Below are 25,205 nucleotides of genomic sequence, written 5' to 3'. Positions count from 1 at the left end.
GAGGTTTCACTCTGGAGACTCCAGTTTGAACCCTCAGTTTGTAGTGAATTTTGCTGCTCAAAACCAAGAGTCCACAGAGCATCCATTGCATCCAAATGCGGCACTGGAGGCTGCATTTGGCTGGATTGGAGCCTCTCTCCCTCCGTGATTGGCTGTGCGGGCTGTCCTTCAAGCAAGAAGGAAGCTCACACAGCCAGTTACCCCTCCTCTCTACAGTCTCACTGATGGCAGAGAGTCTGCTCTCCCAGATAGGAGAGTGGGGGTGTGGGGAGGGGAACTGCAGGTCCACTGGACCTGTGTTTTCGCATGATGTGCAAATGCAGCCTATGACTCTTTTTCAGTCTCTTTCAAATGCATTTTACCAATCCTTTCATGCCTCCTATTGCACTTGCTTGTTAATAATAAAGACCACCACCCCGCCATCCCCCCAGCAAACGTCTCCTTTTTATCTGAACTTATTTTTGTAGCAGGAGACGATGAAGTGAGGCATTTTACTGCTCTTCAAAAACAGATGCAATTTTCAGCATGGTAGCACCGCAACACTAAGCTAAGTTCTACATGCTTTTACTGCCTTCTAGAAATCGGTGCCTCTGTAGATCAGACCAGCAGCTACCACGAGCCCCAATCCCGCTAGGTCCAGTATGTCCGTAGCAAATTGCAACCAATGTACGCTGATGTGGCCTCATGCATCTTTTCTTGCTCATGGCGCAAAGTATTGATTTGGCCATATGTACCCTTAAAAAGACATCCTAGGGGCAATTTGTTAGCGATAGATAATTCCCAATAGCCAATGTGTTGGAAGTAGGCAGGGATGGAAGGAAGGAGAGATGCCCATTAGCAAGCAATACATTTGTGCAAGCGATGAGAGATACTGTTTGAATTCTGGAATAAGTGTTAGGTTGGGATTTTATAAAATGTTTACTTACACAGTGCAAAGAATTGGAAGGCAGGGAGGAAGGGAGGAGGTGAAGACAGTATATTCTATCTATCTATCTATCTATCTATCTAAACACATTTTATACCACACCATACACAAGTCTCTGGGTGGTTCGCAATCTAAAAACACAATAATTAAAACATTAACACAATTACAACAGTTTAAAATGCAGACAAAACTCTAAAACCTAAAATATTATAACCATAAACAAAAAGCCTGACTAAACAGGTACCTTTTCAGGTCCTCCTTTAAAACATCCGGTGTAGGGGAGGCTCTAATTTCATTAACAAGTGTGTTCCAAAGTCCCTGGAGAACCCTAGAAAAGGCTTGGTTTTGAGTTGCCACTAACCGAGCTGGTGGCAGCCGCAACCGGACCTCCCCAGATGCTCTTAATAGGTGGCGGGGTTCATGAAGAAGGTGGCATTCTTTTAAATACTTTGGACCCAAGCCATTCAGGGCTTTATAACCAGAACTTTGCTTTTCACCCGGAAACTTATTGGCACTGGCAGGGCAGCCAATGTAATAATTTTTAAATGGGTTGTAATATGGTTTCTTCAGGCAACCCCAGAGACCAACCTGGCTGCTGCATTCCGTACCAGCTGCAGTTTCCAGACTATGTACAGAAGCAGCCCAGCGTAGGGCGCATTGCGATAATCATGTTACCAGCATATGCGCCACTGTTTTAAGGCCATTTATCTCCAGAAATGGATGTAGCTGGCATATCAGCTGAAGCGGATAGAAAGCCCTCCTGGCCACTTCCTCAACCTGAGAGACCAGGGAGAGGTTTGGGTCCAGAAGCACTCCCAAGCTACGTACCTGATCTTTCAGGGGGAGTGTAACCCCATCCAGAACAGGCAGATCTAAGCCACTTCCTAAGTTCCAACTTCCCAGAATGAGTACTTCCATCTTGCTTGGATTCAGCCTCAGTTTGTTCTCCCTCATCCATCCCATTACTGCCTCCAGGCTGGCATTTAGGGAAGTTAGGCCATTTCCTGATGACGTTGACAAGGAGAAATAGATTTGGGTGTCATCAGCATACACAGATTTGAGCGTCATCAGATAACACCATGCACCATGTCCCCTGATGATCTCTCCCAACAGTTTCATGTAGATGTTAAAAAGCATTGGAGACAGTATGAGCCTTGCAGGACTCCATACAACAGAGCAACAATCTCCAAGTGACACCATCTGGAACCTACTCGAGATGCAGGAGTGGAACTACTGCAAAGCAGTGCCTCCAACTCCCAGCCCCTTCAGTTGCTCCAGAAGGATACCATGGTCGATGGTATCAATAGCTGCCCAGAGGTCCAAAAGAATCAACAGTGTCACACACCCTGAAGCTATTCTGGCGAACAGTGGAAAGCGGGCTAAAGGTACTTAGCCCGCTTCCCACCGATCGTGAGACTCACTGGGCTCGCAGCCGAACCCGGTTCAGTCAAAGCGGGTCACCCGCTTAAGAAGCCCTCCCCTAAGTCCAGGTTAGCGGAGCAAGTGCTCCGCTAACCCGGGCTTTCCAATCATGAGTTACCACGGCGTGGCTCCGCACCGCAGCAACTCACAAGTAGACCCCCAACCGGGAGACTGAAAAGCAGCCTCCCAGCTCAGGGGTCTCTCCAGCTTTCCCTACGCGCTGCCTCCCCTAAAACAAGGTTAGCAGAGCGAGTGCTCCGCTAACCCCGTTGTGGTGATCATGTGCCACTGCTGCATGCTACCGTGCCAATACATGAGTAGACCTCCGGCCAGGAGGCTACAACAAGCCCCCTGGTGTTGGGGGTCCCCCCAGAATGCCCCACACACTCGTGTGGGGCATGCAGGGACTTCCGGGGGCTGGGCGCCCTCCAATTCCCACTACCCCAACCGGCTCCATGACAGAGCCAGTAATTGTGAGGGCGGCTGATCCGGCTGCCCAGGGAGGGTGGCGTGCTCGTGTGCGGGGAGAGCGGGCCAAGCCTGCCCTCCCCGCCAAACCTTCCTTGGCTCTCCACACTGCTCATGTGGAGAGCCTCCATATGTTTGAGCACTGTAAGATATTCCCCTTAAGGGGTGGAGCCGCTTTGGGAAGAGGCAGAGCATCTAGGTTCCAAGTTTCCCCCTTGGCATCTCCAAGATAGGGCTGAGAGAGACTCCTGCCTGCAGCCTTGGAGAAGCTGCTGCCAGTCTGTGTAGAGTAGACAATACTGAACTAGATGGACCAATGGTCTGACTCAGTATATGGCAGCTTCCTATGTTCCTATGTCCCACTTTCATCTCCAGAAAAAAACGATTCTCTGTCTCCGGTCAGAGTTATGAGTCAGGCTGGGGTTCTGTGAAGCATTCTGATTTTCTTAAATTTCTACTAATTTCACTAAAGTTCCACAGTTTATATTCCCCAAAAGTGTTCATGATTAACATGGCTCTGTATAGACCTCCTGGGAAAGAGAATTCACCCCAAGCATTCCCTTTAACTGAAGATGGCCCTTTCCTGCCAGCCACATACTGCTAAATCTTGGGATGTGCCCTGTGAATACTGCTGTGCTGATTATTTCCTCAGGATAATGGCAAATGTTTGTCATGATTTTAAAATCAACAAAATTAGGACACTGAGAACTGTGAACCAGTTTGCACAGGGGAAACACAATATGAAATCAATAAGAGTTAAGTTGGAAAAGGTTAAGACTGGGGGACTTACAAGGTTGGTCGAACTCCCCTGTCCTTGATATTGGCTCCACCTCACCTTCTGAGAAATGAATGTGCCCCCCTACCTTTCCACTCCCTCCTTTGCCACATATGCTAAATCGGTATCAATATCTTTGTGGTTTATTTAATCCCAGCACAGCTGCTGGGTGCAAAAGTTAGCCGAGTAGCTCCAGTGGCTGACAGCTGCGTACAGCAATCCCTCCCGAGCTTACTGAGCTGATTGCAACTCACAGCAGCTGCTAGGAAACACCATGAGCTGCCTGTACAGGGCAGGAAGCCAAGGAGGGGGGAGAAACCCACACAAATTACAAGGGCCCTCAAGGGTCATCTAACCCACTCCCTTGCAATGGCAAGATTTCTTACAGCTCAGCCACCTCTAATGGATACACACATCCAAGGAAGGCGTTTCCACCACTCCATCAGAACAAGCCCCCGGATGGCGAAAGACGGATGGTAGGGCAGTGTGGGCAAGGAAAGTGGACCTCAAGGATGGGCTGGAGAGGCAGGGAGAGAAGACAGGAGGACAAGATCTATCATGTCTTTGCTTGTCTAGGATTTCTAAAGTGCTTTTCAGCAGCTGCTCGCAACACGGCATTCAGAACAGCCAACAAAATAGCTTAAAACCATAGACTAAACATTAATATAAAAACAGAAAGCATGAAAACACATAGCAGGGCTACTTTCCAAAAACAGAACAAAACAGAATCACTTTTTTCTCTTCCTGTTATGCAATGCCACAAACGAGGGGGCTCAATGGAAGCTCATGGGGAAGAGTTCCAAAGCCCTGAGAGGGCAGTACAAAACCTACCTACCTTACCTACCCACCCACCCCGCTCTCTCTCAGCAGCATACAAATCAAGAGTGTCCAGTACATTAATGGAAGATAGTCTAGGGAGCAGATAACCAGAACGTGCGTGTTGAAGTGGACACAAGTCCGCCCCCCCCCCCGCAACAAATGTGTACATTTTGCCATCCACTGGCCTTATGAATGCTTTGATACATGCCTAGGTTGCAGATTTACTGCATCTTGAAAAATCTTGGCAACGATGTTGAGCAAGAATGGGACAAGGATGTTTTCACAAGAGTTCTTTAAGGAGGCTAAACTTGGTGAAAAAGTCAACCCAAGTTGACTTAAATATGAAAAAATGACATTTAAACAGACACCTAACATTCACACAGCTACTGTAAGCATGCATAGATTGCTTCCCCTTCCTCGTCGGAACATGCCTATGGGTTCCCTGCATTCTCAGCTTCCCTGTTCTACAGTTCCAATCTACAATGCACTTGCTATCTCTGCCTTCTCCATCCCAGTCTTTAGTCCCGCCATTGCTGCAGTATTCCAGCAGCGGTTTTCACGGACCCCAGCTGCCATTCAAATCCAAGCTCTTGCTTCCCTGCTTTGGGCCTGCATTCAGCTCTGCCAGGCCTCTCAACCCCACCTGGTAAACAAGCCTCCCCTCCACCAGCCCTAATTTTCCTGGTACGCACATGCATGCACACACACACAAGCTGGCAATATGATGCCAGAGGCTGGCGCAGTGTGAGAGGGAGGCTGGGGATGAAGCAGGGTAATTTAAAGTGGTAGCGGTGCATTGGCTGCAAATGCAAATCCATCAAGGCATTGTTTGCTGGAGGAGATTGGAGGGGCTTGGGTGCCGTATGGCGGCGATAATTGAGGGATCCTCTGCAGCCAACGGCTCACCCCAGGCTGCTCATCCACGCTTTCATGCTAAATCCTGGCTGGCACTGGGGAGCTCTTCATGGCTGGAAAGCTGTCTGCTCCGCATAGGGTCAGGGGGCAGCTGTGAATCCATTAGCTGAAACTCTGTGCAGATGCGCGTGGGAGAAACAGCTTTGAACAGGTCGGGAAAAACTTCTCTCTCACAGTGTCTGAACTCTAGAGACCAGCCTCAGAGCTGGGTGGCAAACAGAGGGGCTTTCCGATGACATTTTCCCCTCCTGCTGCCTTTGAATAAAAGCGAGGCTTCCTTCTGTTCTACTCGGCTGTGCTGAGTTCCACTTTGCATCAATGATGAGCACAGTTCGGGAGAGGGACCCGGGAGCGTTAAGAAAGAGGAGAGCAGGCCCTTACTTGCTCTTCACTGCCCTGTGCAGCTTCCTGCTGGGGCGTTGTGCCTCCTAATAATCCCTGTGCGGCACCAGCATGCACTTGGTGTCCACATATGCACGGGCGCCATCTGTGTGGTGTTGCTGACTCTGCAAAAATGTGGATGTCATGTGCGTGTTGGTGCCATGCGGACAGGGGCGTAGCCACTATTGTGCGAACGGGTTCAAAGAACCTGGGCCGCCAATGAAAAAGGCCACTGAAGCCCCATGGCTTGGGCTCCAGAGGAGCCCAGAGTGAACTCCCCCCTCCCACACCCAGACTGCCAAGAGCCCGGGCGGACTCTCCGCTCGTTATTTCCGGCAGCACAACTGCCCAATGGGATGTTTTTCCAAGGGGAAAATGTCCGGGAATGACGAGCTGAGAGCGCGCTCGGGCTCTCGGCAGCCCAGGCCCCACCCCCTTTGTGCATGATGTCACAAGCAAAGGGGCATGGTCCGGGCTGCTGAGAGGACATTTCCCCCTTTCTCTCCCTCCAGAAAGGGAGAGAAAGGGGAAAACGTCCTGTTGGGCAGTTGGTGCTGCCCTTGGCCAGTCAGTGATGCCCTCAGTGCTGTTGGGCAGTCGGTCCGTCTATAGTTACTCCAATTTCTGGCCCCATCACATGCAGCACCAACCGTTTGGCAAGTGAGTGTGGGGCACGTCCCCACTGCTGCACACAAGAATCTGTGGATCAGGGTGAATCAATCATCTTTACTATCTTAGCAGGGACAGACCCACCTCTCAGTAACCCTACAGCACTCTACTCCACAGCCTGGCCTTGGGGCTCTCTTGGCTGCTCTAGGTATTACCACAAAAGGCAAGAGGTGAGATACTCCTTTGACCAGCTGCTGCTTGCAGATTGTTTTTCAGGATCTACGGGGTAGGAAGCTGCTTGTTTTCCAGGAGCAATTAATCATTCTCATAATCCCATCATTCACACATCCCCCTGCAGCAGGTGTCTCACAGACCCACCAGAGTACCCCAAACCACAGTTGAGGAAGCCAAGATCTAGCCTCCCTCCCTCCCTCCCTCTCATTACAGGCTAGAAAGGAAGCGCCCTCTGGTGGCTGCTCAGAATTCTGTGCTGTCTGACAATAACCATGACAAAGTTAGAGGAAATTCACCTCTAACATCCTAAAAGGATGTCCTAATGCTGCAACAGCTCCTGTCCCAGGCCACTGGAAGATAGGAAGATAGGAAGCTGCCTTCTACCGAGTCAGACCATAGGTCCATCTAGCCCAGTATTGTCTACACAGACTGGCAGCAGCTTCTCCAAGGTTGTAGGCAGGAGTCTCTTTCGGCCCTATATTGGAAATGCCAGGGAGGGAAGTTGGAACCTTCTGCTCTTCCCAGAGCAGCTCCATCCCCTAAGGGGAATATCTTACACTGCTCACACTTCTAGTCTCCCATTCACATGCAACCAGAGCAGACCCTGCTTAGCTAAGGAGACAAGTCATGCTTACTACCACCGGACCAGCTCTCCTCTCCCACTCCACGCATGGGAGGTCTGCTAGCTCTAGCATTAGCTCTTACCCTACAGGTCTGGGTGGCGATTTCGTGTTCTCTCTGCAATCTGACTCCTTACAGGGCTAACAGCCACTGGCTAGCAGGACTATCATTTTTCTCAGCTCACTTTGCAAAGTTCTACCAAGTAGCTTCGTGGAGTGCTGTCCACCTGAATGGATGATTCAGGGCTATTTTACCATCTCATTCCAAGAGGCAAATCATTCCAAGAGGCAAAGTTTGTTTGTCTGTTTGATGCATTTATATCAGACCTGCTCAACTTAGGCCCCCCAGCTGTTTTTGGACTACAACTCCCATAATTCCCAGCCACAGTGGCCAACAGACAGGAATTATGGGAGTTGTAGGCCAACATCTGCAGGTGAGCCGAAGTTGAGCAGCCCTGATTTATATACACCTCGACTTGCATCTCTAGGCAATTTAAAAACACAGAGCCTCTGCTCATATTATCTTTGAACGGCTGGAATCATAGCAGCACAGCATTCACAAGGAGACCCACTGAGGCAATCTACACTGTATGCAGAAGGAGGTGGTAGAATTCTGGTCTGTATCACTGCAAACTGCAGGAGGGATGGTAGCATCAGAAGTGCCATTACCCCCAGACTTCAGGGCGCAGGTCCAGATCCGCCACGGCCCCTGGTATCTCTGCCCCCGCCCAATCATTCAGCATTGTACTGCTGAGCTACACCACCACTCTCCTAGAGGAGGGCTGTCCCAGGCTGAGCAAGTGGTTGAGCACAACTCATTGACTGCAGCCCTATCCCAGCGCACCTGAACTGATTGCTTCCTGGCTCCTGCATCGCAGCCGAGGCCAGCTGAAGCCAAGCATGAGTCAGCCGAGTCCAGCACAGACTCTCTGACTCAGTAGCAGCACACCTACGTGGCATGCCTCACTTCTGAATCTGACCTGCCATGCCCTGTGTCCCTTCCTATGCTGCTGCATGCTGCTTCTGGCACAAGACCAGCAAGAACAGCCGCATGCATCACCAGCCCGCAGGTGGGCGAGCCAGAGCCACGCGTGAGCAAGGACGAGGCAGGCAGCGAGGCTCAGGCAGCTGGCAGGCTCCCCAGATGGCAAGGCTCGAAAACACCGAGCCAGTCAGTGCCTTTCAAAGCCATCCAAGCTAGTGGCCATCACCCCATCCTGTGGCAGAGATGTGGTGATCCAAAAAAGAGACCCCAAATTACCTAGCTGTACCACTGGGTCACATTTCTTTAAATTTTATTTACTTTTTATATTCCACTTTTCCATTCGGATAGGGAGCTTAAAGCAGATGACACCCTTATAAGCTGCATGCATATAATATTAACAAAGCAGAAGCTTTTGTTATTAATAATAATCTCAAAGACAATCGCTATTTCAATCCAGTTTTCATCACGGCACTTCCTCTCCAGAACTCCTTTTATTTGCCCATCCACTAGGCTTCCTCTGATTTTTTTTTTTAAAAGGTAAAAGAAAATACTGGTTTTTTTGTTAGGTTTTAACAGGGTGTGATGCTCGCTACTGACTGAGCTGTAGTTGTTTGTTGTTTGTATCTTTTGTTATATGTTATATTGTTAGGCGTCTCAGAATCCTTGTGAATGAGAGGTGGGTTGCAACTATTTCAAATAAATCAACAGCCCATCCTCCCAATATGCCAGGTGGGATGCAAGGAGCTTTTTGCAGTCTTTAGAGCTGTAGTGTAAAGTCCCATCACCTCATTCTACTGCCTCATTCTTCACAATGAATGCAATGGTTCTGATTAATAGGAGTTTAAAAGAGGAATCGAGGAGTAGAGATCAAGGAGGCCTGCTAGGATATAGGCTGGTTAAAAACTAGCATCAAAACCAGCCTATTGACTAGAATAAAAAACCAGACAGGTTGCAGTCTTCCCTTCTGCCCGGCTCGAGGGCCTGTGCTTGGTCACACAGGGCTCTTTATTGGCACTCTCTCCCTGCTCCGGCAATGCCTCTTGGTTGCCATGAGATTGTAGGGCTACTCCTCTCCCTCTAGTGGTAGAGGTAAGCCCCACAAGATTTCATGAAACACACCCGCCCCAAGCCAAAATATCTGTTAGCACAGTCTTTGTCTTGGAAAACCGCGAAGAACTCCTTGCTTCAGCTCCTTCTGGTAACACCTCAGGAGCTGCCATCACTGCAACATGTTACAAGAAGAGCAACAACTGCCAAATCTGTGAGAAAGGTTTCTTAAGATCTGCTAAAACGCCACTGAATCTGCTGCAAGTATGGCACACAAAAAAGAGAGACTTGGTGGGAAATAGTCAGTCGTATCAAAAGACAGATTAGGGTTATTCACGCAAGCAAGGTTCACAAATGGCCTATGCCGTGTGTGGAAAAGAGATGGGGAAATGAAGGGACCAGAAATGGATCTGGACGTATCTCCCTGTGTTATATGTTCATATTATATGGATGGCCTGTGATTTCTTGACCCGATTGTCCTGAATCTGAATCAGACCTAAAAGCCAGGAAATTCTGGTCTTGCTTGCTGAAACACTTATAGGAGGCTAGAGTTTCAGTCAAACTCACTTGGAGGCTTTACAGACAGGGCTGTTACCCCGAATCTCCTTTGGAAGAGAGTGTGTGCGTTCACACACCAGTCAAACTTACCCCAAAGTCCCTTCGAGATCCTTGGACTCACTCCACACACAAATCGGGCTTTGTCTTGTGAATTCTAGCTTATCTAGGTGTATTTTGGGGTTTTTAAAATGCTGGTTTTAAGCTACTTTTTCTGAAAATGCTGGAGCAAATAGGGAGAGGCACTAATGTCAAATCATTAGCATAAGAGGGATACCCTCTTTAGAAATGCAGATATAGCTCTTTAGAAAGCGCGCTCTCTCTCTCGCTCTCTCTCCCCCCACCCCATTGGCTAGAAGGAAACACAGAGGCATGCCATGTGAACTTGCATCAAAACAAAACCCGAGAGCAGAGGGGAGGGGCTGCTTCCCTTAATGCCGTGTGATTCGAAGTGGCTTCGCTCAACATTTACCCCACAGCATGAAGCCATATACAAATAACTCCCAGGAAGTTTTTACTTCTTGCAGTTATTTCCTGCAAGCTCTCACACACAATTTTAATTTGTGACATGTCATGTGATTTCATGATATCGTGGGATGTATCTGTGTCCATAAGAAAAGGCAGGTCTTTGTTTCCTCTCCTCTGAAGTCCCCTGAAAAAACTGACCATGTTTATTGGGACCATTTGAAATCTCCATCTCCATGTCTCTCTGCCTGTGAACACTTCAATACGGAAGCAAGCCTTGGCTGCCAGTCAAGCAGCCTGAGGGAACTTGGACTGTGAAAGGGCATACCCCGGACCCCCTTTTCAGCAGGGATTACTGTTCCCATAACAGTCAGGATTTATGTAAAGGGGGCCTTATTCCATGCATTTCCAGTAGCCACAGCAGCTTCCTGTGCCGGGAAGCTGCTGTGGCTACTGGGGGAGATGTGTGGCATGCTAAGATTAATGACATACAGATAATCAGGAAATTACAATTGCCTGCTGCCTACTGTTGACCTTGTAACTACCTTCTGAGGCACATTTGTATGGCCAGCCGATGGAATACACAACAATTAAATATATGTATGCACCAACTGATCCTGAACACAAGCTTGGGAAAACAAAGAAATTAGCTGTCTATCCCCCTCCAACTCAGCTTGCTAGTTAGCGCATACCTATGTGTGTCAAAAGGTGGTTTGAGTGGTGTGTCTGGCATGCTACTCACCCAGAAAGGATTATTTGCCCCAGGTAAGGCAAGAGGAACGAATGGCACGGAAAGGCAGCGCTATATATAGTTGTGAGAGGGATAGAAATATGAATAAGCAGTTGAAAGGTCACGTGCTAGTTCAGAAGGACAATCTGCCTTCATTTACCCCTGCATTCAGTTACCCTGCTAACAGAGCAAAGGGACACCTTTAAAGTGGCGATTCTCTTACATTTAGCAGGGGGAGAGCATCTGGCCCTATCCCACTCCAGCACAGTATCCCTCCAGTGGCTGTTGCTGGTGTCTACCTTGTGTATCTTTTTAGATTGTGAGCCCTTTGGGGACAGGGCCCCCTCTTATTTATGCATTAATTTTTCTATGTAAACCGCTTCAAAAACTTTGATTGAAGAGTCATAGTCGTAGTCATTCTCCATGGTGGTGACTTGTAGACCAGAGTTTTAAAATCACACAAACACACACACACACACTCCTTTCCAAACACCCTGTTGCCAGGAAAGTCCTCACAACAGTTTAGTTCTATCAGCTCCGGCTTTTGCCTGACTTGAGAGTTTTGCAAATGTGTCTCTGTGCTGAATGAACAAAGAGAGGTTAGCAACTAGGGCCATCTCAGTGAAAGCCCGTCAATACTGGATGCAGCTTCACAGTGGGCTGGATCACTATGCCAGTCCACGACAGGTATGTGAGTGAGTGCATGCAGCTCCTCCCTGCCCACCTATCTTTCCTCATGTACAGGTGGCGGATAGAACATCTGAAGGCCAGCTCAACACATAGTAAATCAACCATCTGTTGAGATGGCATCTGGACATTCCATCCCCATCTGTACATGCCGGGAGAGTGGTGAGGAGTTGCACACACTTGCTCCTTCCCATTCAATGGGCATAGTGTCCAGTGTTCCTTTCTCTGCACTTTCCCGTTACACTCCCACCCAAAGGATATGGGAGCCATCACACTGACCAACTACTAGGCCCTTAGATTCCACAGGAACACAATGTCATTGAGACTTCCCAGCTTTTTAGTTGGAAATTTCCTAAGATCATCGGAAATATTATTTGGAACCATTAAACACTGAATGTTTCCAATAGAGATCATGGGCTTTTCTTATTTAAGTCGCAAAACAATATTTTAAAACCTGCTTAAAGACAGTAATAGCATCCCTTGATTTTTCTAAAATATATCAGTTTCCTTATAATATTTATTTATTTTATTTATTTATCATATTTTTATGCATATGCATATCTCTAGGTGGTGTACAAAATTTAAAATATTTAAAAATCACAAATTACAATATATGACAATAAAAACAATATAATAAAACTATTAAAACAAGTTTTTAAAATTATTAAAGTTAATTCTAATTAAAAGCCTGAGAGAACAGGAGTGTCTTGAGGGTCTTCCTGAAAACAAACAGAGAAGGAGATTCTCTTATTTCAGCAGGAAGCTTATTCCAAAGCCCTGGTGCAGCCACAGAGAAAGCCTGGTCCCGGGTCGCCACTAAACGAGCCGGTGGCAACACTGTTTCTCTAAGGCATGTGCATGGGCCTGCGCTCACAGGTTTTCTGATGTCTGCTCAGTTAATTTTAGATCCCGCTCAGGTTGAATTAGGAAGGCCCCACTCTGAATGCAGGTGCACACACAGTGCCTTGATACTGCTGCCCAGAACAAAACTCATTCTGCACAGAGATGAAAAAAATTAGAGGGACCACTGGGTGGCAACTGTAACCGGACCTCTCCAGAAGATCGTAACAGGTGTCAAGGATTATGGCAAAGGAGGCACTCTCTCAAATAGCCTGGACCCAAGCGGTTAAGGGCTTTATAGGTAATAACCAGCACTTTGTATTTCACTCGCAAACCTATCGGCAGCCAGTGCAGTTCTTTTAGAAACGGTGTTATGTGGTCCCTTCGTGTTGTCCCAGAGACCAGTCTGGCTGCCGCATTCTGTACCAATTGTAGTTTCCAGACTATGTACAGAGGCAGCCCCACATAGAGCGCATTACAGTAGTCAAGCCTGGAGGCTGCCAGCATCTGTACCACTGTTTTAAGGCCATTCACCTCTAGAAATGGACGTTGCTGACATATCAGCCGAAGCTGATAAAAAGCGCTCCTGGCCACCATCTTCACCTGAGAAACCGTTTGCACATAACCGTTTGCAATATACGCCCCGTTTGCACATAATGCAGAACCACGGGTTCAATGGACCCATGGTTCCTCTCTACACCTACCCTTGCATTCCCATCTGAAATTGGATGTAACAGGGAGCAGGGAGCTTGCAGTCAGGGATACTGCAGAGAGGAGGGGGAATTGATTGTGCCGGCTTCCTTCTTGCATGGAGGACAGCCCACACAGCCAATCATGGCCGGAACGAGGGAGGAGATTCCTCCCTCAACTCTGGTCCCAGGGAACGTAGCCTGCAGATGTAACTCAGGCTGCGTTGAACCTTGGTTGGGGTGACGAAACTCACTACAACTTCAAATGGGAGTTTAAAAAAGACCTCAGGTCGCTTGACTTGTGGAACCAGAATTTCCTGCATTTGGACATGCAGATGTGGCAACCTCTGTCCCCTTAAACTCTGGTTTATGTGTGGATGTGGCCACTGCCTTTCCCGTACAACTGTGGATATTAATCCAAACAAAATGGGGACTACTCAGGAGTATAGCTATAACTGAGTGAATGGGTTCAAGGAACCCACCCCACCCAGCTCCTGAGGTCCCCCAGGTCCACCCCTCCCTGTTTTCTTCACTAGCTCCCTGTTTTCTTCCCCCCTTCACTCAGAGGGGCTGCTGGAGAGAGGGGCAACCACGGGCCACCTCTCCCCTCTCTACACCCCTGGGACTACTCTTCTGTTTTCAATATCAAAAGGCACCAATTGGATGTTGGGACTACTGGGAAGAGAACAAGTGGAAATGTACAGTCTCTGAGTCAGCAGCTTGGTTGGCTGTAAATAAGCCAACAGGATGAAGCCTAACTACTCCAAGTAGCAAACTGAACCAACATTCCTCCACAGAATGCAACCAGACTTCACCAGCCTCCTCAGTGAATTCATCAGAAATCTGTGAACTATGTTAAATATCAATGCTATGAATGGACAGGCCAACTTCACAGAGTACAGGAGACACGAGAAAAGCTATAGGCCAAGCACAATAGAGTGCTAATTTTGCAACTTGTTCCAAGCATTCAAAGTCGTGGGAAAGAAATCTTGAAAACATAAGCAGAATTCACAGAAAGAATGTACAGAAAGAGGGCAGGAATTAGAAGAATCTAGATACAAGCAACCCCAAATTCACAGACAAACGCTTAGGAAAAAAGCAATCGGATCAAAGTTGCACGTTGTGTTCTCTTTTATTCAATGTAGAATTTGCTCAGTGTTTAGCAAACACCGAGTGTTGAAGCCAGTTTTGGCAAACTGCAGCTTGCCTCAGTCTTCATTTGCAGTTTTCAAATCTTAGCAGGTGAGAAACTCAGTCATAGTAGACCAGCTGCCGTGAAAGATAGCTTGTTAGCCACCACTAAAGACTGTCCCCTGCAATGCACGACTGCTGGAGGGTGTTGGTTGTATTCAAGAGCACACTTTCAATCCACTCAGACCACTAATGAGACCCAACAGGCCTATCCAGCGCTCTGTGTGAAATCTGTACCCTAACACATTCCACAATGCATAAGGGCTCCTCGGCGTTAAACGTGGGAAGGTTCCTTGAAGGCAGAGGTTTGCAGCATCCTTGCTTTCGAAGGAGTTGAGGCAAAAAAGCCCTGCAGCTGGGCAGTGCTCTGCAGTCTGCAGGAGGCTGTGGCAAGATGGGTTTCTCTGTGTGTTTCATAGCTAGCTACAATCCAGCAGATGTTCTCTTGGGTAACAAGGCCAGACCACACTGCTCGTGCAGGCAGGGAACTGCTCTGCTCTGAGATCACGCGTGTGGTGGGAGAAAAGGCCAAGGTTCTGGCTGAGCGGAGTGCAGCCAAGCTCATGGCTCCAGCAGAGCCCCGGGCACACAAGATCTGTTCTTGTTTCTGCAAAGCTTCCTTGAGCATTTCTCATTGATGTTCAGGCCCACAGCCAACCAAGACCAGGTTATTTTAAACAGATACATTGCCAGATACGGCCTGACTGGGGGATGTCCTGACTTCCCTCCCTCTCCATTCGCTGTATCTCTGAGAAGAGACTGAACAGAGCAGGAAGCTGTGCCGTGCGTGTGTGATGCAGAAAAGGATGGAGCTCCCTATCAGTCCAGCCAAGCGGTCCAGCAGCTCCTGACGAGTCTGGCTTGAAGTGTGTAAAACATTCACCAGCACTGTGGAGCCACGGGCCTGAAACCTCTTTAACCAAGAAGAGTGCAGTGCAACAGCTGGGAAACGTTATGGTGGAAACGACACTAAAGACCCATGGAGAGCCTCCAGCTCATCCTTGCCAAACATGTACTAATAGGCTGCAGCCCTGCCTAATTCACAGACCGCCTGGGAGTTGAACCGCAGACATCTGGGTGAGCCAGGGAACAGCCGTTCCTCGGACAGGGAAAGCGGGTTCAGTCGTTTAATCTTACCAACTCATTTCAGGATATCCCTGAATAGACACCTGCAACATTTGAAAACCCCCAAAATAAGTAAGGCAGATCTGGGCCTTTCTGCATGATCAGTTTACTGCACAATTATGCACAGCGATTTCTCGTGTCTTGTATATGCTTGCCCGTCGCAGAGACAGGCCAGGATTTGTTTGACTATTGATCTGACCCTGTATGGCAGTTTTCATATGTTGTTTTGACACTCTAGAACAATGGCTTGGGGAGAATGAAATGTTAATCCTCATTTTCCCCCACCCCATATCATGTATATAGCTTAAACAATCCCCCCACAAAACTGTTATCATTCTGATACAGTCACACTTTCAGCTTGTACCTAACTAATGGAGGTAAAATTAGGACTTAATTGAATTTTCAAGGGTGAACATTTTCAAGGTGAAAGGGGGCTTTTGGGAGGTGTGGAAAGTTCTCTAAACAATCCCTGAACTGTATCTTTTCCCCCACTGCTGTTGGTAGCACTTGTTTTCACTCTCTGTTGCTGCGGTTGTGGTGCCATCCCCCCGCCCTGCCTAACAACTGCAGCTTCCCCAGATGAGCATGGCCAATCGAGAATCACATTGCAAGCACACTTATATCACACAGTTATGTGGCCAATAAGATTTGGCTGTGTGTGGACATGCTGACATCACTGCAGACCAGCTAAGCCAATGCATTGCCTTCACTCTAATTCAGAGTGCCAAACATGCACTCTAAAGTGTAAAGGGAGTGCAAAGGGAAATGGACACAAAAATGTCCCTGTTGCACTCTGTGAACATTTCCAATCACCTTTGAGACTCCCTTCCCCAAACTGTCAAAAGGGTGCATGCTTTTCTCAGTTGTGAAAAGTGTCCCAAATTTCAGCTCAACCCTAGGTAAAATTACGTCAGATGTTCCATCTCCCTCTGAGGGCAGACAGCTGAGTGTAGGAGAGGTGACCCAGAAAGGACACCAACGATCACTTCCCTCTTTGCTCTCCCCCACTGGCCTGCTGTTGGGCACATATGGGTTGAAAGAGCGCGGCAACTTACCTGGCCATTAGTTTCCATGCCTTCCATTGAGTTTACCTGGCCATTTGTTTCCATACCTGCCATGGAAATTCTGCTCCTTCCCAGGGTCCTGTGATGCAGACCACTCATGCTCAGAGAATGAGCAGCCGGCATGTTCAACTCTGGGGGAAAGGAGAACCACTGAATCTCACTATGGAGATGCAGATCAGACTCCCATTGAAGGTAATAACCAGGCATGTTTCGTGCAGTTGAGGGCTGGTATGGAATGGAATGGAAGAAAGAGGCTCAAAAGTGCCCTATGGAGGTTTCCTCTTATGTGCAAGGGGAGGGGACTGTGCCATTAGTTCTTTGTTAACAGGAGAACTGAGTGTAGCATTTGATTGAGGCCAAAGCCATAAACTGTGAATGCTCATAATAAAATTGCCAGCATCAGCAGCGTTGAACCAGGTGTTCCAGCCAAGAATGTCAATCCCACTTCCACCACCGGAGAGCATTCCAGGGGCACTGGAGGAGGAGGAGGAGGAGGAGGGGGAGGAGGAGGAGAAAGAACCAGACAACTAGTATTAGAAAGTTGATCCCCAAAGGGAAGAGCCAGCCTGAAGTTTGCCTAAAAGCCTGTGTGCTATTTATACACCATTAAACACACACATGGGGGAACCAGCTAAAAGCTGAGATGTCTCCCACTTGTATAGAACGCTTTGTTTGCCTGTAATTCTACAGGGGAGGGGGGAGAACATGCAATTTGCTTTAGGAGCCAATGGAGGCAAATTCATCCATTTAGAGCCCTTGGGTACCTCCTATGTACATCCTTGAGTAATTTGCTTCATGTAACTTGTGCTGGGCCTGAACACTTGGCAAAGTGCTTCAGTCCCTTCAATGCACCTGAGCTATGTAAGCATCTCTTGTCTTGGCACACCCACATAGAGCCAAGCACCTTCATCCTCATGTAGTCACACAGGTTCCATGTCAGTGTGTGTTGAAGCCCTTTGGGACATATGCCCTGAATAAGACTCTACCTCCATTCTTTCCTGAGGCTGGTGTTGCCATAGGATCATCTTCTAAAGCAGGGCCGTACAACTTCAGCCCTCCAGATATTATTGGATGACAACTCTCAGAACCTCCTCAGAATCTCCAGTCACACTGGCCAACAGTCAGGGATGATGAGAGTTAGCAATAGCACTTACATTTATATACCGCTCTATAGCTGGAAGCTCTCTAAGCGGTTTACAATGATTTAGCATATTGCCCCCCAACATTCTGGGTACTCATTTTACCGACCTCGGAAGGATGGAAGGCTGAGTCAACCTTGAGCCCCTGGTCAGGATCAAACTTGCAACCTTCTGGTTACAGGGCGGCAGTTTTACCACTGCGCCACCAGGGGCAGTTTTACCACGCAGTTTTACCACTGCGCCACCAGGGGCACCAGGAGTTGTAGTCCAACTACAGCTGGAGGGATGAAGTTGTGCAACCCTGTACTAAAGCCCCTTGCATTTTTCCTTCCTTGGCAAAACAAGAATGCTGACAATCGTTTAGGGATGGAAGAAAGCCCAGTGCTAAACCAGAACGAGCGGTTCAACTCATCCTAGTTTAGCACTGGGATTTCCTACATCTCTTTTCCTACATTCTCAGAAAGAAGCAACAGGAGATACTTTGGTGCTTGCAAACATTTCCCAATGTACTCACAGATCCTGCCTATGCCTTTAAAAGTTCTGAGGCAACAGGAGAGGTTGCAATGGCTGTACCTCCCTTGTCATTCCTCCACCAGTCCAGTATTCTCTGGAACAGCGATTCCCAGATGTTTTTTACTACACTTCCCATAATTCTTAGAACACTGCACTAGTGTTCCCTTAATTGCTCGCCCTGGGCAGAATTTGATGATACACCTGATTAGCCCTGCTGAATGATGAATCATGTAGAGAGGGGCATGGACATTCACACTGTGTCCATACATCCACATCCATCCCACCATCACCTCAGAATTACATGAGGGATGGGCAGTCCAAACTGCCCCTCACACACAATTTAAATACTACTTTTAAATTATGGCACGAGGGGTGGTGGTGGTTTGAACAGTTTGCCCCCTGCCCCAGATTATGTGGTGTGGAATGACACTCTGAGAAAGGGGGAGGGGTGTGTGAGTTTATGGCCCTCATTACATGGTAGACAGGGCTGGTTGGACAAATAATCCAAACCAGCCCTTTTCTTCTTCCTGTTGTGAGGGAAGGCTGGAGTCTTGCTTGCTACAAGTGTACAGTGCTGTTGCTTCCATTTTTTTTAAAAAGGATAGGCAGCATCTCTGGATTTCAGCCTGGCCAACTTAACATGCCCTGACACCCATTGCCTCACATCTCCCCACTTCTTGTTCCATCTCCAACCTCCAGCATAGCCACTGCTCCTACCCAGTACTCTGCCTCAGCCCCTTTTCCTCTGTCAAAAACTCCTCATCCATCCACAACTGGACCACCCATTCTCCTCCAGTGCTCACATCCACTTGCTTCCAACTTTTGCCTGAAAGTGGGAGTGTCAACCTCAACAAGGGCCAGGCTCCAGGAGATTAGAGGGTAGGAGCTGACATTCAATCCAGGTGGGCCAGAGGCATCAGGGGCATGGTCCAAAACAGACAGGGGTCACGTTGCAAGGCAAAAATCAGAGCATCCAAAAGCAGGTACATAGTCAAAGCAGCCAAGATTCAAGTTCTAGAGCAGCACTCAAGACTAGTGGGCAGCATCCTCACACAAGAGACAAATTGCTCAGACTAAAGTACGAGCTAGGGCTTAAAAGGGCTTGGTGACCAGAGACTGCCCTTTAGGGTCAACTGACTGAATGTCCAGGCAGGCTGGTACTGCAGCCCACATGCTGCTTCTGAAGATCTCTGCCTGCCAGGCTTGCCATGGAACAGTGCTGATGAAGCAGGTCAGGTATGGAGCTGATTATTGGGAGTCTGAGCTCATGACACCTCCCCCTGCCCTCCCATTTCTGCGGCCTAACGAGGAGTTAACCTGCCTGACCATAACAAATGGCGATGCAGAATTATCCCAAAGCTTAAGGATTCTAGATTTAATATGATCTCTTTCTACAGCTGCCATTTTGAAAAAGAAATGTAAAACAAAGGACACATAACAGCTCCATTAATATGTTATGTTGAACTCTTGTATAATCTGCACACAGCATACACAGCTGCAGATCTGTACACAGACACAGTCATTCAAACATTATTTTGAACACAGCCAAAGCAATACATTTTAAGAATATAAGAACAGCCATACTGGATCAGAGATAAGGCCTATCTAGTCCAGCACCCTGTTTCACACCGTGGCTCACCAGGTCCCTTGAGAAGCCCCACAACCAGGAGATGAAGGCATGCTCCCTCACCTCCCACTGCGGCTCTGCAACTAGTATTTGTCTGTACCATGCATTTGAGGGGCCTGTACCCAGGATCACTTTTTAAATGAATGCAGGTACAGTCATTCACAAAAAGGTATGTACACACATATATGTTGGTACAGACATCTGAATGTTTGTACAGACAATAAAATGAGGCTATTCACATGATGGGAGAAAATCGGGCTAGCAGAGCTAGCTCAATTTTCTCCCATCGTGAGAACCACCGGGCTCAGCTGCAAGCCTGGTGGTTCTTAAGCGGGTCACCCCTAAGCCCAGGTTAGCGCTCCGCTAACCTGGGCTCTACGATCGTGCGTTGCCGTGGCAACTCACGGGTAGACCCCCCAACCGGGAGGCTTAAAAGTAGCCTCCCGGCTCAGGGGTCTCTCCAGCATGCCCTGAGCACTCGCACAGGGCATGCTGGAGCCCCCGATCCCCCCAGCACTGTAAGGGAGCCGGCAGTCATGTGGGAGGCCTGTAGAGCCGCCCGGAGCAGACTGCTGGGTTGTCTGCGAGGAGAGCGGCTAAGCCCGCTCTCCCCGCTAACCCTGCCGAGGCGGGTCCCACCAATCGTGGGAACCACCTCAATGTCTGAACAGGGTTAGAGAGTCTAAAGTTAACGTACCTTTGAGTCCATCAAAAGGGAGAGAAATAGCTGAGTGCATGCTTAAAGCATCCCAACATTTTGGATGGGGTTTTTAAAGGCTCCTCTATGGCTGGACTTTGCCCAGAGTGTCTTAAAACCACGGGTGTGTGGATTTGCACACCCATGACAGACCCAAATGTCACACTCTGCCCCAGCACACTCAAGCCAAGAGAAGGAACAGCTGTTTTCCTTGCTACTCCTCCTCCCAACCTTCTCCCTCCCCTTCCCCCCATCAGGGATATTGTTCTAAATCTCCCTGACATCAAAATATCATTGGAGCTGCACGGCACGGAGAGAGATTAAAAAACAATAAAGAGAAAACGAAACCCTCCGCTATAATTACCAACCCTTCACTGCCAGCAGCAGCGGGGAGGGGAATTTAAAAAAGAAAAGAAAAGAAAAGAAACCCACTAAAATTTTAATAGGAACCACTGCATTTAATTTAACGACACATTTTTTCAATTACCAGAATAATTGTTTTATTCATAAAATGAGTTTCCATAAAGAGGGTCATTTTCTTTTGTTTTTATTATTCATTTGTGCAACATATTTCGAGGCATGACTCTCCATCCCTGAAGGGGGAGAGTGTGCATCTGGGTAAACAGGCTGTGGGTAGATATACGTACTTGTCCAAATCTTGTGCCCTCCCATTTCTGATGGTTTCATGCCAGTTGGGCGTATTTGACCATAACATTACAGAGGCCACTGCTTCAAAGGCTGCTCCGCTCAAGCTGCTCACCATGTGTCAGAGCCCATTTGTAAAGAGCCTCTGGCCTATGCCATTAACTGAGATCTGGATAGGACACCACTGTGTGCTGTGAAGAGAGGCAACTTTCCGGACTTCTAAAGATAAAGTATCCGTAGCAAGGAATGCTGGGAAGGAGACACGTTGGCAATTGTCACAACAAACACAGCAATATCATACCCTTGCAATTTCTTCCACCACTTCAGAAAGTGTGATTTGCAGGGCTCTCTCTTGATTATACTTCATACAGTCACTGAAGTGTATGAGATGAAGTTTCTGTTATGAGAACCAGTGGTAGATTTGAGAGACAAAGTAGGCACTTGCCTACGGTGGCAAAATTTGAGGAGCGGTGAATTTTGCTGCTCCTCAAATTTTGCTGCCCCTCTTTGGGGGCATGGGGAAAGTTCCCCCTTTTTTCTTCTAAAAACTGCCACTGCATGGCAGGATGGGGTAGGAAAGGCCACGCAGCTGTGGTGGTAGGGGCGGCAAATCTTTGGCCACCTACAGGCAGCAAAAGGCTTAATCCGCCCCTGATGAGAACAAGCAGGACAAATACAACAAAAAAGGATAGAAACATGACATTTAAAGATAAATGAGAGGGGGTCCGACTTCCCAAAGATCCAGGGCCAGAAACATAAATTCTCACTTACCCCCCAGGATTGCCCTGGAGTTTCCGGCATCAACCTCCAGTTAGCCATTGAAAGCAATCCTGGAGATTTTAATGACTTTATTGGGAAAATTTTTGTGGAGGGGACTTGAGTGGGGACACTCCAGGAACAGCTTCAGTCACCGTTAGCAGTCCAGTATGGAAGACTGCACCCAATTTCTAGCCAACAAGACAATTGGCTATAGAGTTGTGTATCCTGTGCAGTGAGGGTGTTGTTGCTGGGGCACGGGATCATTTGAAGTGTGTTTCCTGTGTTTATCCTCTCGTCTGTTGCTTGGAATAGTGAAGATTCGCAGAACCTCCCTGGAGCTTGTGAGTGTTGGGCTGGTTATTCTACTGGAATACATTGCACCAAAAAATCCTCTGCCTGGAAGTGACCAGGATTGAAGGGGAAAGTGAACAAGAACTTTGTGTGTATGTTTCATACCATAAATTCCATCACTCTATAGTAGGCTAATTCCTATCTCCTCGGTTAAATTCCTTGCTGCCTAAACCTTACCAAGTTTCGCTCAAAATTTTAGCCCTCTTGGCATCAGCCATGATAATCAGGCAAAACCAGATTTTAAAAATGAGCATCAAGTCTGAAGTGGAGCATTGCTAGTTCAGACAATGTATGGACAATGCCCCATTTGCTGAATTATTCTCTGTTGCCCACTGTGGAACTTCAAGTGGCTGGTCACCATAACTCAGAATAGCTGCACAGCTATTCTTCCCCGCCAGGCCCTGCAGAATTTGCTTCCTTGCTCTGCTGCTGCTGCTGCTGCTCTCTCTCTCTCTCTCTCTGAAGCAAGATTTTCCTTTTGCTAAATATAGCTCACTTGGCTAGAGCATGTATGAACCCAGCTTCCCAGACACGGCCTCCTTTGGCTGGGCTCCCAGCTTCACAACTACACGCACCCCTGGCCCCTAGAAGGCTGCCAAAATCTTCCCCACTGCTTTCATCAACTGGAGAACAGGTCCAAGCCCTGTCCTTTTAGAGCATTAGCGGGGAATCTTCAGAATGCTGAAAGGATGAAACAAGCTTTCTTCCTCGGGGGCTGGAAGGTAGTTGGTTCTGCCAAAATAGCATGGTGGGGGATAGCATGCATGCATGCACAGAGCTGTAGACACACCAGTCACGCACACACAGAAACACGTGTGCATGCCCACTTGGTAGAGGTATTTCTGCACATATGCACTTAAAATACAGAAGTATGTCTATGTGTAAAGTAAAGGTAAAGTGTGCTGTCGATTTGGTGTCGACTCCTGGCGACCACAGAGCCCTGTGTTTGTCTTTGGTAGAATACAGGAGGGGTTTACCATTGCCTCCTCCCATGCAGTATGAGATTGGATGCCTTTTAGCATCTTCCTATATTGCTGCTGCCTGATTTATTTGTCAGTGTTTCCCACAGTCCAGTGGGGGGTTCGAACCAGCAACCTCCGGCTTGCTAGTCAAGTCATTTCCTCACTGCTCCATTAGGTGGCTTCATTTGTATATGGAGTTCTAAAACAGGTTGTGTCCAGCATACTAACAACTCCCTAGTCAGCCCAAACGGAGGCCTGGTCTACTCATGTAGCAGAATGAGGTAGATGGTAGAGTTGTGAGGTGGTACTTTGATAGCAATTTATGCAACCTGGGCTAGATCCTTTCTCCCCCATGTGCTAGATTTTGAAGATGCAGGCATTTTAAAAAGATGAGGGGATGGGGGGAACATTCAAATAGGTACCAATTGCAGCCTGAGAGGGTACAGTTTACTCTACCATCTCAGGATTCTACTACTTCATTCCACTGCATGTGCAAACCATGCCATATACATGCATACACATATACCACCTTTTGAGACTTAGAAGCAAGGCCCTGAACACCTCTAACTCATAATGGAATGTCTGTTACAGTACAGAGCAAGGCATCCTTGGTGGTGTCATCACAGGTGTGGAATTCCTTTTTGCTACTGTGGACCACAATAGCCTGATTCTCTATGCTTTCAAAAGGCAGAAAAATAATTGATTATAATGATACAAGTTATGTCATCTGCTATTATGTTCCTAGAGCCTTTGGAGTCAGCAGGTATATAAAATAAATAAATAAACAGTTTAATTAATTAATTAATTAATTAATTATGGTCAGTATCATTTGCTATTAGGCTGTTTGTTTGTTTAAACAGGAACACTTCAGACACCCAGCTGATTTGGAGGGACAAGCTGAAGGGAGCTCACACAAAACTGATCTCAAGGTTCATTTTTCACATGTCTACACATGTACCCAGACAAGCACAGATTACATCCAATCCGTCTCTTGTGCACACATACCATCAGCAGCCAGTTTGGGACCAATTTAATAGAAAGGGCAAAATAAGAAATCAGAATTCCCCAGGAAAGCAGTCTTCTACAGCATCCTCAAAGAGGGAGAGATCAAATCCCCAACCTTTAAGTTTATGACAGGCAGCTTCACTCTCGGCCATGGGCAACTTGCGTCTAGTAGGACAATTTGCTCTTTGGGACTCCCTGTCAGAACACACAATGGATGAAAGCAAGAGGAGAGTGGAATTTAACAGAGCTAGAGGAAAGAAAATATAACGGTCTGAGGCAAAAAGGAAGCATTAAAGGAGACCAAATTGCCTACCAGGACTCTAATCGCAATGGTGCCCTGAATCCCAGACTGGCTGAAGCCCCAGATGTCCCCATCTCAAAGTCTCCATGACTGTAGGTGCTTAGGGGTTGCAGGCTAGTGGCACATCACAGTCGCCCCTCGCTGACGCCCCTCTCAGCTGCCTTACTAGCCCTTTGTTGCTTGGCATGCCGAGGCAGCGCTCCAGCTTAAAAGCATGCCAGGCCACTGCTCTGCTTTAACAAGCGGATGCTCAGACTCTGCGAGAGGAAAAGCCAGGTGAGGAGACAAAGCCAGGGCACAAAAGCCAAGGATGAGCGCGTGCTGTGCCTTGTCTTCACTCTGGGGCTGGAGGAGCCTCGTATTGTGTACGCTACATTTTCTGCTTGTTAAATGTCAGCATGCGGTTAGGAGACATGAATGTTTCATCAGCTGTTGGGAAAATAGTTGTGCTGATTAAATGGCACAGATTGTGTGTGTATGCATGAGAACCGGGGAGAGAAGGGTAGAGGAAAAGGGGTTGGTCGATGTCAATGGTGTGTGTGTGTGTGTGTGTGTGTGTGTGTGTGAGTGAATGGGCAAGCGAGCAATATGTGAAAGAGCATGCATGGAAGGCTTGCTGCCATATGAGCATTTGTAAATGAGAAAGCGAGAAACAAGACA

The 25,205-nt window shown here is 47.8% G+C and overlaps 1 protein-coding gene across 6 annotated transcripts in view; it reads right to left on the bottom strand.

Moving 5' to 3' along the window:
- SDK2 (sidekick cell adhesion molecule 2) overlaps positions 1–25,205 on the bottom strand; it is a 446,383-nt gene that overhangs the window by 247,041 nt on the left and 174,137 nt on the right. The window contains exon 1 of one of the 6 annotated variants that reach the window (XM_053295773.1): positions 3,606–3,687. The exons of the other annotated variants lie outside the window; for them this stretch is intronic. The gene's annotated coding sequence lies outside the window, so the exon portion shown is untranslated. Of the gene's footprint in view, positions 1–3,605; positions 3,688–25,205 lie in introns of those variants that run through there. 6 annotated transcript variants of the gene reach the window in all.

The sequence above is a fragment of the Hemicordylus capensis genome, chromosome 2, assembly GCF_027244095.1.
Source record: "Hemicordylus capensis ecotype Gifberg chromosome 2, rHemCap1.1.pri, whole genome shotgun sequence".
NCBI lineage: Eukaryota > Metazoa > Chordata > Lepidosauria > Squamata > Cordylidae > Hemicordylus > Hemicordylus capensis.
Note: the sequence above shows the minus strand (reverse complement) of the source record. Positions and strands in the feature narration are given on the sequence as shown.